The sequence below is a fragment of the Oncorhynchus tshawytscha genome, linkage group LG15 (genome assembly GCF_018296145.1).
Source record: "Oncorhynchus tshawytscha isolate Ot180627B linkage group LG15, Otsh_v2.0, whole genome shotgun sequence".
NCBI classification, from domain to species: Eukaryota; Metazoa; Chordata; class Actinopteri; order Salmoniformes; family Salmonidae; genus Oncorhynchus; species Oncorhynchus tshawytscha.
Genome location: NC_056443.1, coordinates 16,557,500 through 16,572,499, shown reverse-complemented (window position 1 = coordinate 16,572,499; position 15,000 = coordinate 16,557,500). Strand labels below are relative to the sequence as shown.

At 43.4% G+C, this 15,000-nt stretch overlaps 1 protein-coding gene across 1 annotated transcript in view; it reads right to left on the bottom strand.

Moving 5' to 3' along the window:
• LOC112214506 (NHS-like protein 2) overlaps positions 1-15,000 on the bottom strand; it is a 140,932-nt gene that overhangs the window by 89,004 nt on the left and 36,928 nt on the right. The gene's annotated exons all lie outside the window — the stretch shown is intronic.

Below are 15,000 nucleotides of genomic sequence, written 5' to 3'. Positions count from 1 at the left end.
ATCATCTCCTTAGTTTTGTTGATGTTGAGTGTGAGGTTATTTTCCTGACACCACACTCCGAGGGCCCTCACCTCCTCCCTGTAGGCCGTCAGGGGGCCTTGCTGTCAGGGGGGCCTTGCTGTCAAGGGAGCCTTGCTGTCAAGGGGGCCTTGCTGTCAGGGGGCCTTGCTGTCAAGGGGGCCTTGCTGTCAGGGGGCCTTGCTGTCAGGGGGCCTTGCTGTCAGGGGGGCCTTTCCAAGGCTGTGTCGCAAATAGCATCATATTCCCTGTATAATGATCATAATTTAACTCAAATAATCATAATTTAGATCATAATTTAACTCTGATTGCAAGAAAGCTTACAACACAGTGATTGATTTAAAACCCTCAAGGCGGCAAACCTCTGAGACTTGGTCCATTTTTAAATTGACTTAAAGAGAATCAAGTGGGATGATGTCCTGACCTCCTAGACAATAATTGTGACATACAATAACAACAAAACTCAGTATACTTTGTTTTTAAATTACTAAGACAATAACATGTGAGAAAAACATCAATACATCATCAGCCCACATTTGTTAAGTAGGTCTAAGCCCTGAGACGACAATATCTGCTAAGCTAACATACAGTGCATTCAGAAAGTATTCAGACCCTTGACTTATTCAGACCCTTGACTTTTTTTTTGTTGACTTTTTTTGTTACGTTACAGCCTTAATCTAAAATGGATTAAATCGTTTTTTCCCTCGTCAATCTACACAAACAAAAACGGTTTATTTTATTTTATTTTCAAAATGTATTAAAAATAAAAAACTGAAATATTTACACAACTATTCAGACCCTATATTCAGTACTTTGTTGAAGTACCTTTGGCAGTAATTACAGCTTTGAGTCTTCTTGGGTATGACACTACAAGCTTGGCACACCTGTATTTGGGGAGTTTCTCCCATTCTTCTCTGCAGATCATCTCAAGCTCTGTCAGGTTGGATGGGGATTGTCGCTGCACAGCTATCTCCCCAGAGATGTTAGATCGGGTTCAATTCCAGGCTCTGGCTGGGACACTCAAAGACATTCAAACTTGTCCTGAAGCTACTTCTGCGTTGTCTTGGCTGTGTGATTAAAGTTGTTGTCCTGTTGGAAGGTGAACCTTCGCCCTAGTCGGAGGTCCTGAGCAGGTTTTCATCAAGGATCTCTCTGTACCGTTCATCTTTCCCTTGATCCTGATGAGTCTCCCTGCCGCTGAAAAACATCCCCTCAGCATGATGATGCTACCACCATGCTTCACCGTAGGGATGGTGCCAGGTTTCCTCCAGATGTGACACTTGGCATTCAGACCAAAGAGTTTAATCTTGGTTTCATCAGACCAGATAATCTTGTTTCTCATGGTCTGAGAGTCTTTAGGTGCCTTTTGGAAAACTCCAAGCGGGCTGTCATGTGCCTTTTACTGAGAAGTGGCTTCTGTCTGGCCACTCTACCATAAAGGCTTGATTGGTGGAGTGCTGCAGAGATGGTTGTCCTTCTGGAAGTTTCTCCCATCTCCACAGAGGATCTCTGGAGCTCTGTCAGAGTGACCATTGGGTTCTTGGTCACCTCCCTGACCAAGGCCCTTCTCCCCTGATTGCTCAGTTTGGCCGAGAGGCCAGCTCTAGAAAGAGTCTTGGTGGTTCGAAACTTTTTCCATTTAAGAATGATGGAGGCCGCTGTGTTCTTGGGGGACCTTCAATACTGCATTTTTTGGTACACTTCCCCAGATTTGTGCCTCGGCACAATCCTGTTTCGGAGCTCTACGAACAATTCCTTTGATGGCTTGGTTTTTGCTCTGACATGCACTGTCAACTGTGGGACCTTATAGAGACAGGTGTGTGCCTTCCAAATCACGTCCTATCAATTGAATTGACCACAGACGGACTCCAATCAAGTTGTAGAAACGATGGAAACAGGATACACCTGAGCTCAATTTCAAATCTCTTAGAAAAGGGTCTGAATACTTATATAAATACAGTATTTTGTTTTTTATTTGTAATACTTTGTTATTATGGGGTATTGTGTGTAGACCGATGAGGAAATGTTTTATTTGTTCCATTTTAGAATAAGGCTGTAACTTAACAAAATGTGGAAAAAGTCAAGGGGTCTGAATCCTCTCCAAAGACGGACTGGAATTGTATGGAATTGTTTTCAGACGCTAATACCATGCATCATTTAGCTATTTGATTTAGATTTTTTTTTAGGATCCTTGTAGGTATCCCCCAAAGATATGTTCAAATTATTTGCTGAACCATTAGATTTGGCCTCTACTGTTATGGCCCGCAGAAACACATTGAATAATACATTCCTACATGGCAAAACACATAGTCAAAGAACTGATCAAAGGGGAGTATGTTTCAAGTATCTGTCCTATATCCGAAAGGTATAAGGAAACAATGTAGACTCATATTTAACCCCTTTAATCTAGTGATGGGAAGTTTGGCTCTTTTTACTGACTCAGATATTTTTGTTCAATTTGAGTCCCGCAGGACCCCCCTACTGGTGAACGATGAACTGTAAACTCAAAAGAGTCTTAATTCTACAAGCCTCTCCTTCACCATAGCAGGCTCATTTGAGCTGTCATTTGTGACTGAGACTTGTAAAACATTGTACATTTGTTGATTTGCTAGGCATACAAATAAGATTCTTTTTTGATACATTTGAAAGGAGGTTCTAGTTGTGGCCGCAACCGGACTAGATTGTGAATGACTCTTGGCAGAATGCATTTCTTGACTGCCGTGAGAGTGATGAGCAAAGTGTCGTTTGTGAACTTCAGCCCCCCAAACGATTTGTTCTCGAGTTCGAGGTTGTTGAGTAGAGGTTGTGTATGTTTTGGTTCTACAAAGCCGTGTCCATCATAGCATTCAATAATCAGGTAATTGCAGTTAAACATGTATTTTTCTTCTCTATGCTCATGATCAACACTATATATAACAATAAGTAAGTGGACACCCCTTCAACTTAGTGGATTCGGCTATTTCAGCCACACCCGTTGCTGATGAGTGTAATAAAAACAAGCACGCCGCCATGCAATCTCCATAGACAAACATTCGCAGTAGAATGACCTTTCTGAAGAGCTCAGTGACTTTCACAGGAAGGCCAACCTTTCCAAAAAAGTTTGTTCGTAAAATGTCTGCCCTGCTAGCTCTGCCCCTGTCAACTGTAAGTGCTGTTATTGTGAAGAGGAATTGTTAAGAAGCAGCAGTCGCGAAGTGGCAGGCCACACAAGCTCACAGAACGGGACTGCCGGGTGCTGAAGCGTGTAGCACGTAAAAGTTGTCCGTATTTATTAAGGTAAGAAAGACAAAAAGATTGTGTCTGAATGTAAGTACCTGGGTGTGGTATTAGACTATAAACTGACTTTAAAAAAAAAAACAAGCTAAGAAGTTGGTCAATACTGTGAAATTGTACTTGTCCAACTTTAGACATAAGTACCTTTCACTACTGTCGCTAAGGTTTATATGCATGCTATGATTGTCTCACGTGTCCTATTGCATTACAAGTTGGTCACAAGCAGGAGAAACGACAATCACACCATTGTAATCTATCTACAAGCATGCTTTGAACGTTGACGATCAGAAACCGAATACTCATTCGACATTCTTTAATTCTGCTTTTTAAATGTTGACATGGACTTGCTCCACAACCCTTAAGTAGTCAAGTGATTATTTGACCATCTATAGGATCACATATTAGGGGACCAGTGAATGAAAACTGTAGGGTTCCTGTGTGCAGAACAGCTTTTGCCCAATCTGCATTTTGTGAAAAAAGCTGTTCGCCACTGGATCCAACTTCCAACTCCCAGGCTAGTGTAAGTGCTGTTACACAACAACAAAATGTGAAAAAGGGATTAAAAGAACAGAGAGGTTGGTTTTTGTTGCTGTTATTAGGTTCGATAGCAACGTGTCAGTTGATTCATATGTGCAATGTCTTGACATGTTTGTGTGTCCTGACATGTTCATCATTTTGTGTTTTCCGTTTGCATTTAATGTGTTTCTTGTTTATGTTACGGCATGTACTGCAGACGGAAATTAGCTGTTGGTACGACACATCTTATCTCAAGTGTTCTGAGACTGTTTCGTTGTACATCCCTGTTCAAATAAACTTACCAATAATAAGCTACTTTTAACTAGAACCCTATGAGCCCTGGTCAAGAGTAGTGCGCTATATAGGGGAAAGGGTTCTATTTGGGACAAATGCCAATTAATCTACTAACCAGCATCCTTGTTCAAACATTCACAGTGTGTGTGTTGAAAACCGTTCCCACGCTCTTAATGTGCTGATGGCATCTGACCAGCAGGAACACGTCACGGGTTGATGACCTCATGTGTTGTTGTTCTGTTGATTGGCTCCTCTAATGGGAGGTCCTGATTGGCCGTGGTTCAGGGCATTCATCTGGTGTCAAAGTCATTTGAGGAACACAACAAGCTCTCGAGAACGCTATAGAGCACTTCTAGAACCCTTTTAAAAACCTTTCTAGGGCTCTTCAGACCCCCTTCCCCTCCCCAACTAGAATCCTAATTGTAAAGTAACAAGGGGGGGGCTTGGCTAAGAGAGGAACAGGGATAGAGACAGGGAGATGAGGTCTCTGAAGATTAGGGGAGGGAGACCCTCTAACATTTAGATGAAGGTAAATAAGAGATATGTTTCGGAAGTAATAGCCCCCAAACTGAGGGGAAGACTCTCAATGATTCAAGGGTGAGGGTTGCTAGTTCCAGGGGGTGAAAAGGGGCAAATCTCACCAGGGGGAGACCAACTGCTACTATGAAAAAGGGGGTGACTCTGGCTAGCAGGGAGGATATGGAACCTGCCACCTGCTGCTGTGCTTCAGCCGCTCTCTGCTCAGACAGACAGGGACACACAGAGGAAAGGGTTTAATAAAGCAAATAAACCATCACCGGGGATAACATACAGGCTCTCTCTCTCTCATACACACACACACACACACACACACACACCAGGCTGTCTCTGTGTGTGTGTGCGTGTGTAGTCTGATATCCTCCCCACAGTGCCAAGTCTGCTCTCTCACACATTCTTCCTGACCAAGAAAATCCTATAAGCCCACAGAGCACAGAAGGCTGTTACTACGGGACACACAGCCTGGATAGAACTAAAGACCTTCAGAACTACCAAACTTTAGAGCTTAAGAACTCTTCAAACTTTCAAACTACGGAAGAGTGGAATGGAGTCCAAAAAGACACCAACTACCTTTTCATTCCCAGAGGGCACTTTGACAAAGGTATCAACAAAGGAAATGTATATTTCCTAACTCTTCTTCAGTTAGTACCAGCTGCACACACAGGCAGAACAGTAAAGCATAGACTATGGAGTAGAAGCAAGCACTCCGTTTTGTGACACTTCATCTCCAGTGTATTCCTGTCTGTCTAAGACAAACGGGAAGTGAGCGATGACAACCTTCACAAGAGCAAGTCTTTCTGCATCAATACCATCTCACAAATGCACACACACACACACACACACACAAACACACACACACACAAACACCATATCTTCACAGCTGGCTGCCTCTCTGAAACATGTCCCTCACAGGTACAAAGATGTTAGGGCAAACCTTTGAGCCCATTGGGCACACTGGTTGAATCAACGTTGTTTCCACGTCATTTCAATGAAAGGACGTTGAATCAACGTGGAGTCGATGTTGAATTGATGTCTGTGCCCAGTGGGAAGTGGCAAGGCTAAACGCTGAGCTATAGCTTCCACACAGTCTTTGTCTTTCTAAGTTACTCAATTTCTCTGTCCCTCCAGCAGCCAAAAAAATGGGCTTACATCCCAAATGCACCCAATTCTCTATACAGTGCACTACTTTGACCAGAGCCCTATGGCCCCTGGTCAGAAGGATTGCACTATATAGGGATTAGGAAGCCATTTGGGACACAATAATGAATACACAATTCCCAATGTGTCAACAACAGGCAATATCCCTGCTGGCTTTTGTTCAAAATAGCAGTTCTGAGAAGTCACCTTGTAGAGAAAGAGAGAGGGAGGGAGAGAATGAGAGAGCTACCTGTCTCCACCTACCTGTGTGTTCCTAAGCGTGCAGAAGGGGGTAGAGAGAGAGAGGTGCGTCTCTGTCTATCCAATGTCAGAATGGCGGGAAGAGGGAAACAGGAGTGGAGGCTGAATTTGGGGACTTAGGAGAGAGGGGGAGAACATTTTTTGGGGGGGGTTAAGATTAAGGATAGTGGGAGGGGAGTGAGGGGGATAGGAGAGAGGGTAGGAGGGAGAGGGGGAAGGAGGGTTAGAAGAGGAGGGTAGAGCCCCTCCCTCTTCTGTGATTCTCTAACTCAAGCCAGACTTTTAGTAATCCCCAGGGACACAGTTTGAAGGAGAGGAACTCTATCTCTCTCCCTCTCTCTCTCTCCCCCTCTACATCTCCACTCTATTCCTCAATCCCCCCCCTCGCTTCCTCCCTCTCTGTTTCACTCTATCTTCATCCTTTTTCCCCCTCTCTCTCCATCCCTCTCTCTCCCCAATCATGGGAGCCATTTCCTGACAATATTGAGAGGGGATTAGCAAGAGGGGGAGGCAGGAGGAGGAGAGGAGATGAGAGGGGGAGCAGAGGAGAAGGGGGGAGCAGAGGGAGGAGAGGAGAAGAGAGGTGGGGGGACTAAAGAGGCCCTCAAATCCCAAAGAACTCAAAGTTATTAAAGAGGAAGCTGAGAGGGAGGACCAGTGCACCACAACACCCACAGCAGTATACATGCTTCGAGACCTGAATACTTGCATTGTATTCCCAAGTTAATGCCTACACTTTCTCAATTGACTAACATGGTCTTGTGGCGCACATGGAGAAGACCCCAAATTGAACCTCAGTTGGTCACACACATACACATACACATACACATACACGCACGCGCTCTACAGCAGAAACTGGTCCTTCAGACTTCAGCTCTTTGTTTTGCCTGCAGTCAAAACACAGCAAAGACAGAACAATGCTTTCCTCTAAAAATTGGAATGAATCCCATGCATGTAGCAATGGAGACTACCAAGTTCATTTCGGTCTATCCTCAGGGTACTGACTGTCTGTCTGCCCGTCTGTCTGCCCATCTGTCTGCCCGTCTGTCTCAGGGCTTAGGTGTCTCACTCTCCATCCAGACGAAATCAACAAAAAGTCAGTCCCCCAAAAAACACCAGATTAAATAAAATCAACTCTGACATGTGTAAAGAGAAACAGATGAGAGGAAAAGAAAGAAGGGATGGAGGGATGACGTAAGATGAAGTGAGAAACGTTTAACGGGCTGTTATACTGGCGGACACAGCAGGGGGATGGAAAGAGACAGAGAGAGAGAGAGAGAGAGAGATAGAGAGAGATGCCTTATTGCTGTTGGTCCAACCATTTTTTGTTATATCTACACTTTGACAATGTAAGTAATTTAACTTGCCATGTCAATAAAGTCTCATGAATTGAACTGAGAAATAGGAGGTGATATGAAAACGATGGGTAGGCATACACAGCAGTAGTGTGTGTAGTGGGCCAAATAGTATAAACTCATCTGCTGCCAGCTGAGCCCCCCACCACTAGCCAGGGGAAAATCCCCCTAAACATCACGGAGTGGCAGGAGGAGGAGGAAACCTCTTGTAAACTCAGAAGAGGTTAGGAATTCAACGTCTAACAAACTATCTTTAAATGGAGGAAGAGTGTTAGGGAAAGAAGGGAGGAAACAATGGAAAACAAGAGGGGAAAGAGGATTAGAGGGGGAGTCAGGAAGAGAGCGAGAGAGGGAGAGAGAGAGAGAAATGTATAGGGACCCTGTATAACTGAGTAAGGGGAATAATAGCAGGTGACCCCAGTGTTGTCCAGCAGCACCATAGTGGGTGGGCCCTGGAACCGGAGTGTGTTACGCTGCACACTGTCGCCCCTGCAACACCGTGCACCTGGCCCATCGCTCACCCTGTAACCCGAGCTCAGCAGGAGGGGAATGAGATATATACGATAGAGGGATGGAGAGAGGGATGGAGGGATAGAAGAAGAATGACTCCCTGTTTCTCTTTCCGTCTGGCGGGATTAGTGGTGGTCAGAGAGTTTACTGAGACAAGGGCTGGTCACATCTCACTACACACACCCACCCACACAGCTAGCTGGTTCAGAAACAGGTCGGTTTCGGGCTCTATTAAATGGCACTTCCTTCACAAATAGAAATGCCAGAAAATGGGTGTCTAAATGCATCGCCAGTCTGTGTGTAGCTAGTTCGTAGAGCAGAGAGACTGAGGTAGAGACTGTAAGTGTCACATTGTTAAATGGCATCTTTTATATGGACATGCCATAGAAAGGGTGGGTTTGAATGCCTCATGGTGTGCTGTCTCCCAGTCTCTGTTTGTCTGTCTCTCTCTCTCATTTCTTCCCTTACTCCTTCCCTCCTACCAGTGTTGTCCATAGTACTGTATGACCTGGAGTGAGCTAGAAACACTAGATTACAGCCATTTCCTCTCTCCTCCCTCTCCCTCCTTTGCTCCCGCTCTCCTTCACTAGTTTTCGTTCCGCCCTCCCTCTTTTCCTCTCCTCCCTTGCTGTTCTGTCACTTCTATCTGCCATCCCCGATGCCAGTCTTTCTCCCTCGTTTCCCCCGTCTCACTCTGTCTCTCCTTTCCTTCTATGATTGCCATTCATCTTTCCCTTTATCCTTCCTGCTCTCCTCTCCTCAATGTTTCATCTTTCCCTTTATCCTTCCTCCTCTCCTCTCCTCAATGTTTCATCTTTCCCTTTATCTTTCCTCCCCTCCTCTCCTCTCCTCAATGTTTCATCTTTCCCTTTATCTTTCCTCCTCTCCTCTCCTCTCCTCAATGTTTCATCTTTCCCTTTATCCTTCCTCCTCTCCTCTCCTCAATGTTTCATCTTTCCCTTTCCCCTTCTTCCTCTCCTCTCCTCAATGTTTCATCTTTCCCTTTATCCTTCCTCCTGCTGCACCCTCCTTATCAACTCAGTCTTCTCTCTCTCTCTCCCCCTCTTCCTTCCCTCACTCCTCTCTCCCTCACCCTCTCCGTGTCTCGTGTGTGCAGGGTGTGCTAGTGATAGGGGGATGTTCCAGTGATAGCACACACACACGATAGCTGTCCAAGCCACAGCCCACTTTCATAATCCCTAGCTTAATAAACACTCTCGGCGCCTGGGGGGGAAAACACACACACACACAGAGAGAGAGACATACTCTCAGGCATGTGTGCACACACATGTATATAAATACTCCCATACACACACTCACATGCCTGCGTATGCATAACCACACACACATAGGTACACACACCATATTGTTGTCCAGCTCTCCCGTCTTATAGGATTCCAAAGCCTCAGCCATTATTGAGCTATCCCATCCCACAAGGATAAGACCAAAACACACACACACTCACACAGTAGAGAACCAAAAACACAACAACATACACAGCAGGCCTAATCCTTTAAAGAGAGGAGTGCTGAACACTGGGGGGGAAAGACATCTCTCTCCCTCACTCTCTCTCTGTGTGTCTCTCTCTCACATTCTCTCGCTCTCTCCCTCTCATTCTTTCTCTCACATATACTCCATTCCTTCTTTCTCCTCCCCCTCTGTCTTTCTCACTGACCCATCTCCTAATCGGGTGAGTGCTTTCTCTCCCTCTGTTTCCTTCCCTCCCCCGTTCTCTCTCCATCCCTCTGACCATGTCGCTCTCTTTTTTCCCATCATGTCAAATACTAAGACTGGAACTAACCTCACAAGCTGTGAAGACCTCTGTACTCTATGTCATACTCACTCCATACTGTCTGTGGAGTAAACAATATCAGTGAATGCACTATTTTCTATGTACTGTGCTCTCATGCCCCCCAGTGGACACATAAATAATTGCAACCATGCGTAGTGCATTCCTAGACATTAGGCAACATAAATTGCAATCCACTTCTCCTATTGAACAGAAAGACACAATCTTCCACACAAAGCTGCAGCATATAGCATCCATTTGATTGTAATATCTGAAGCCTTGCAACGAGGAACCATATATGTACTTTTTGAACAATTCTGAGACTGTCAAATATTTGTGTATAGCACATCAAGTGTCATTATTGAAATATCCTCGTTATTGAAAGATCACACTTCTATCTTTCAATTATACTTAGCTAGTTTTTGATTTCATACAAGTCTCATTTTATACAAAAATGCACATGATTCTTCCCCGCTGGTTGGAATCGACGTTATTTTCACATCAATTTAACCAACAAATGAAATGTGATGAGATTCAATCAATGTGGAAAACTGACTGGATTTGGAGAAAAAAAAGTCAGCAATCGATAACCTTTTTATTGACGTGACGTCAGAATGCACTCAGTAACCACGTTTCCATCCACAGTTTTATCTTGTGAAGAAAAAAAACGACAGCTGGGAAGCAAACAGGAATTTCGGTGTTAAATGGCGACAGATCATTTGTTCATTCGACATGGTGGGATATTTTTTTGTCTGTAAAATATATTATGTGGGAAATGGCGGTGGAAACACCTTAATGCGCAAATATTGATATAATAACCAGCATATTAAAGTACATTGGGAGTCACACGGTGATATGGTGTGTGGTCCTCCCACTACGACTCGGGAATCATGCAGTTTATTAGGCTACAGATAAAATAAATGATGATGAAAAGTGCAGTGATGAGCTTGATGCTCCTTTCCAATAAATATCGAGGGTCTTATTCTGGTGACATGATGATCGATGAGATGGAAACATATTTTCTTATACCATTTTTCCCGAGTGCGTTCCCGAGATGAGGAGCCAGCACCCAGACACCCCAAGCCTCTCAGCAAGTTTCACGTTTTATTAGTCATATTTACAGGATAGGCATGGTATAACTACAATCCACACACAACCAAGGCTCTCCAGCATATACTCTCTGATTACAACCTCATTGATGCCTGGAGAGCACATAACCCTTAAGCAAACGAGTACACGGTCTACTCAAACTGGCATACAACATTCTCACAAATTGATTTCATACCATTATCTACGCCTCTATTTTCTTTAATCGAGAAAATAGCAATTCAACATTGAGTTCGTCTGACCACCACAACTACGACTGCCAACTTCAAATGTCATAATCTCCTAAAACAGCCACAAGATGGCCTTTCAATGTTTCATTACTACAAAATCCTACATTCTGTGATCAATTTGAAATTGAACTAAATTAATTGAGAATGACCAATACAGATAAAGTCAATGACCCCCAGATTCTATGGGATGCCACCAAGGCTTTATGGAAACAATGCAACAGCATTTACATCTGGGTTAAATAAATCACTTTAAAAAATATATCAGAATTGGTATTGTTGTAAACTGTGTTAGAGCATTCTCAACAGACACTCATTTTAGATAACATAGCTATAAGTAGCTATTTTTTCTCTGTATACATCAATGATGTAACTGTTGCTGCAGGTGATTCTCTGATCCACCTCTACGCAGACGACACCATTCTGTGTACTTCTGGCCCTTCTTTGGACACTGTGTTAACTAACCTCCAGATGAGCTTCGATGCCATACAACTCTCCTTCCGTGGCCTCTGACTGCTCTTAAATGCAAGTAAAACTAAATGCAAGGTCTTCAACCGATCGCTACCAGCACCTGCCGGCCCTTCCAACATTACTACTCTGGACGGTTCTGACTTAGAATACGTGGACAACTACAAATACCTAGGTGTCTGGTTAGACTGTAAACTCTCCTTCCAGACTCACATTAAACATCTCCAATCCAAAATTAAATCTAGAATCGGCTTCCTATTTCGCAACAAAGCATCCTTCACTTATGCTGCCAAACATACCCTCGTAAAACTGACTATCCTACAGATCCTTGACTTTGGCGATGTCATTTATAAAATAGCCTCCAAAACTCTACTCAGCAAATTGGATGCGGTCTTTCACAGTGCCATCCGTTTTGTCACCAAAGCCCCATATACTACCCACCACTGCGACCTGTATGCTCTCGTTGGCTGGCCCTCACTTCATATTCGTCGCCAAACCCACTGGCTTCAGGTCATCTATAAGTCTTTGCTAGGTAATGCCCCGCCTTATCTCAGCTCACTGTTCACCATAGCAGCACCCACCAGTAGCACGCGCTCCAGCAGGTATATTTCACTGGTCACCCCCAAAGTCAACTCCTCTTTTGGCCGCCTTTCCTTACAGTTCTCTGCTGCCAATGACTGGAACGAATAGCAACAATCACTGAAGCTGGAGACTCATATCTCCCTCACTAACTTTAAGCACCAGCTGTCAGAGCAGCTCAGAGATAACTGCACCTGTACATGGCCCATCTGTAAATAGCCCACCAACTAACTCATCCCCATACTGTTATTTTTTTTCTCATTTGCACCGCAGTGTCTCTACTTGCACATTCATCTCCTGCACATCTATCACTCCAGTGTTTATTTGCTAAATTGTAATTATTTCACCACTATGGCCTATGTATTTCCTTATACCTCCCTTACCTCATTTGCACACACAGTATATATACTTTTTTTCCTATTGTGTTATTGACTGTATGTTTGTTTATTCCATGTGTAACTCTGTGTTGTTGTTTGTGTCGCACTGCTTTGCTTTATCTTGGCCAGGTCGCAGTTGTAAATGAGAACTTGTTCACAACTAGCCTACCTGGTTAAATAAAGGTGAAATAGAAAACAAACAAAAAAATAACTCTTTCCAGTCCAGACAGCACTTAATTTATTGACAAGACAGAGAGCAGAATTTGCCATCCATCGAGTAAGACTCAGCGATTACTTTCATGGTAATCGTCCCAGTCGTTTACTGGCCAACAACCTAAGCAGTAATGATGAATTAGCTGATATAGCAACTATTGAATCAGAAACAGGGGAAACATTACTATCAGAACCCAAATTAACAAATGAAAGATTTTCCCACTTCTATAAAGAACTATACACCTCTGATTGTAAATCCACACCAAGCCAGACTAAGTCCTTTCTGAAAGATGTGTTTGCGCCGTTCCAGACATTATTATGAGCCGTCCTCCTCTCAACAGCCTCCGCTAATGCTGGCCTACGCAGTCCCTTGGGAAATCCAAGCTACTGAAACATTTAATGATGGGATTTAAGTTATCTGGGCTCCCGAAAAGGAATGATTTCTATAATATATAAGAAACTTTTGGTAAAAAATCTGTCGTTCTGCCCCTGAACAAGGCAGTTAACCTACTGTTCCTAGGCCGTCTTTGAAAATAAGAATTTGATCTTAACTGACTTGCCTAGTTATATAAAAGGTTAAAAAAAAACATTTTTAAAAAGCTCATATTCTGTGCTAGTCATTAAAAAAGTATGGTCCACAGATCAAATTGAATCTGAACCACCCTTTAACTGGAACAGAATATGGAAAAGGGTCGAATCAGTGGATGGAAGGGTGGGAATCGGACTGATAAGCAACCTCAGTTGCTTAGTGGGATGGGAAGGGGTGGGAGGCATGCTTTCTTCGGGTTCGGGGGTGGAGGGGTAAATTAGGCAGGGTAAGAAACATGGTTTCCAGGTAGGGAGGGAGGATGCGAGTGGGTGGATTGGGACTGAGGGGTGAAATTAGTTTGGGTTATATTTTTTATGCATTTATTCAATTTTCTTTTACCTGTAACCCTCCTCTGAAAAAGAAAAATGTCAAAACTGAATGAAAAGTTGTTCACAATTATAAATTTTTTAAGGTCATTTAGTATTTTGTCTTTTGTTGATTTCAGGTTGAATTCACGTTATGTCAATCAAAACATGACATTGAACTGACTTCTGTGCCCAGTGGTTTGTCTTTAGGATTAATTTGATTGATAAATGAACATATAGATAATATAACATTATCATTAGTGATGGGGGATGAAAATCAATACAGTTACATATCGTAATATTCTTTTTTAACAATATTGTATAGATATTTGACTCAAAGTATTGATTTAAAAAAAATATATTCATATTTTTTTGCTACTGTAGGTAGCATTAGCTAGAGCCAGTCGGCTGTACCTGAGCTAAACTCCAGCATCCATAGCTTGTTCTCCACCTTCTTTTTAAAATGGTGAGCCAACATGTTTTCAGCCCTTTTAGTTCCCTGACAAATTAACATTTATTTTCTTGAGCTCTCGCTTGTCTCTCTGCGGCAGACATATAGTGAGCAATATGTTTGAAACTTCAAATCACAATTAATCGCAATATTGAATCGCAATACATATAGAATTGTGAGATTCAAAATACATATCATATTGGCACCAAAGTATCGTGATAATATTGCATATGTGAGGTTCCTGGCAATTCCCAGCCCTAGTTATCATCATTAGAACAGAAGTTAGGTTTTGTGAGCTGCAGACTGAAAATGGGTTTTTGTGAACAGGAAGTCCACACAACCGGAGAGAGGAACTAACAGAACTAATAGCTAAACCCACATCTGGTAGTGAATCAATCATAAACCCACAAACAAACAATACAACTGAAGCATCTCTTTCTCTGTGTACAAACTCGTTAGTGTGTGTGTGTGTGTGTGTGTGTGTGTGTGTGTGTGTGTGTGTGTGTGTGTGTGTGTGTGTGTGTGTGTGTGTGTGTGTGTGTGTGTGTGTGTGTGTGTGTGTGTGTGTGTGTGTGTGTGTATGTGCGTGTGTCTGTATTCACACAACCCCTCTCTTGTGTGTTCCAAAATAAGCTCTTTTACTAATATTATAGCAGATCTACAGATAGATGGAAGAATGAAGTTGTCCTTCAATACCATTAAAGGAGTTATTCATAAATGGCCACAGACAGTTTGCCTTTAATAACACGCTCTGTTATTTATCGATAGAGGAAAGAGGGGAGAGAGGGAGGAGGGAGAGGAGGAGAGAGAGAGAGAGGAGGGAGAGAGAGGGGGAGAGGGAGGAGAGAGAGAGAGAGAGAGAGGAGAGAGAGAGGGGGAGAGGGAGGGGAGGGAGAGAGAGAGGAGAGGGAGAGAGAGAGAGGAGAGAGGGGGAGAGGGAGGAGAGAGGGAGGAGAGAGAGAGAGAAAAGGAGGAGAGTGACAGAATGCATACA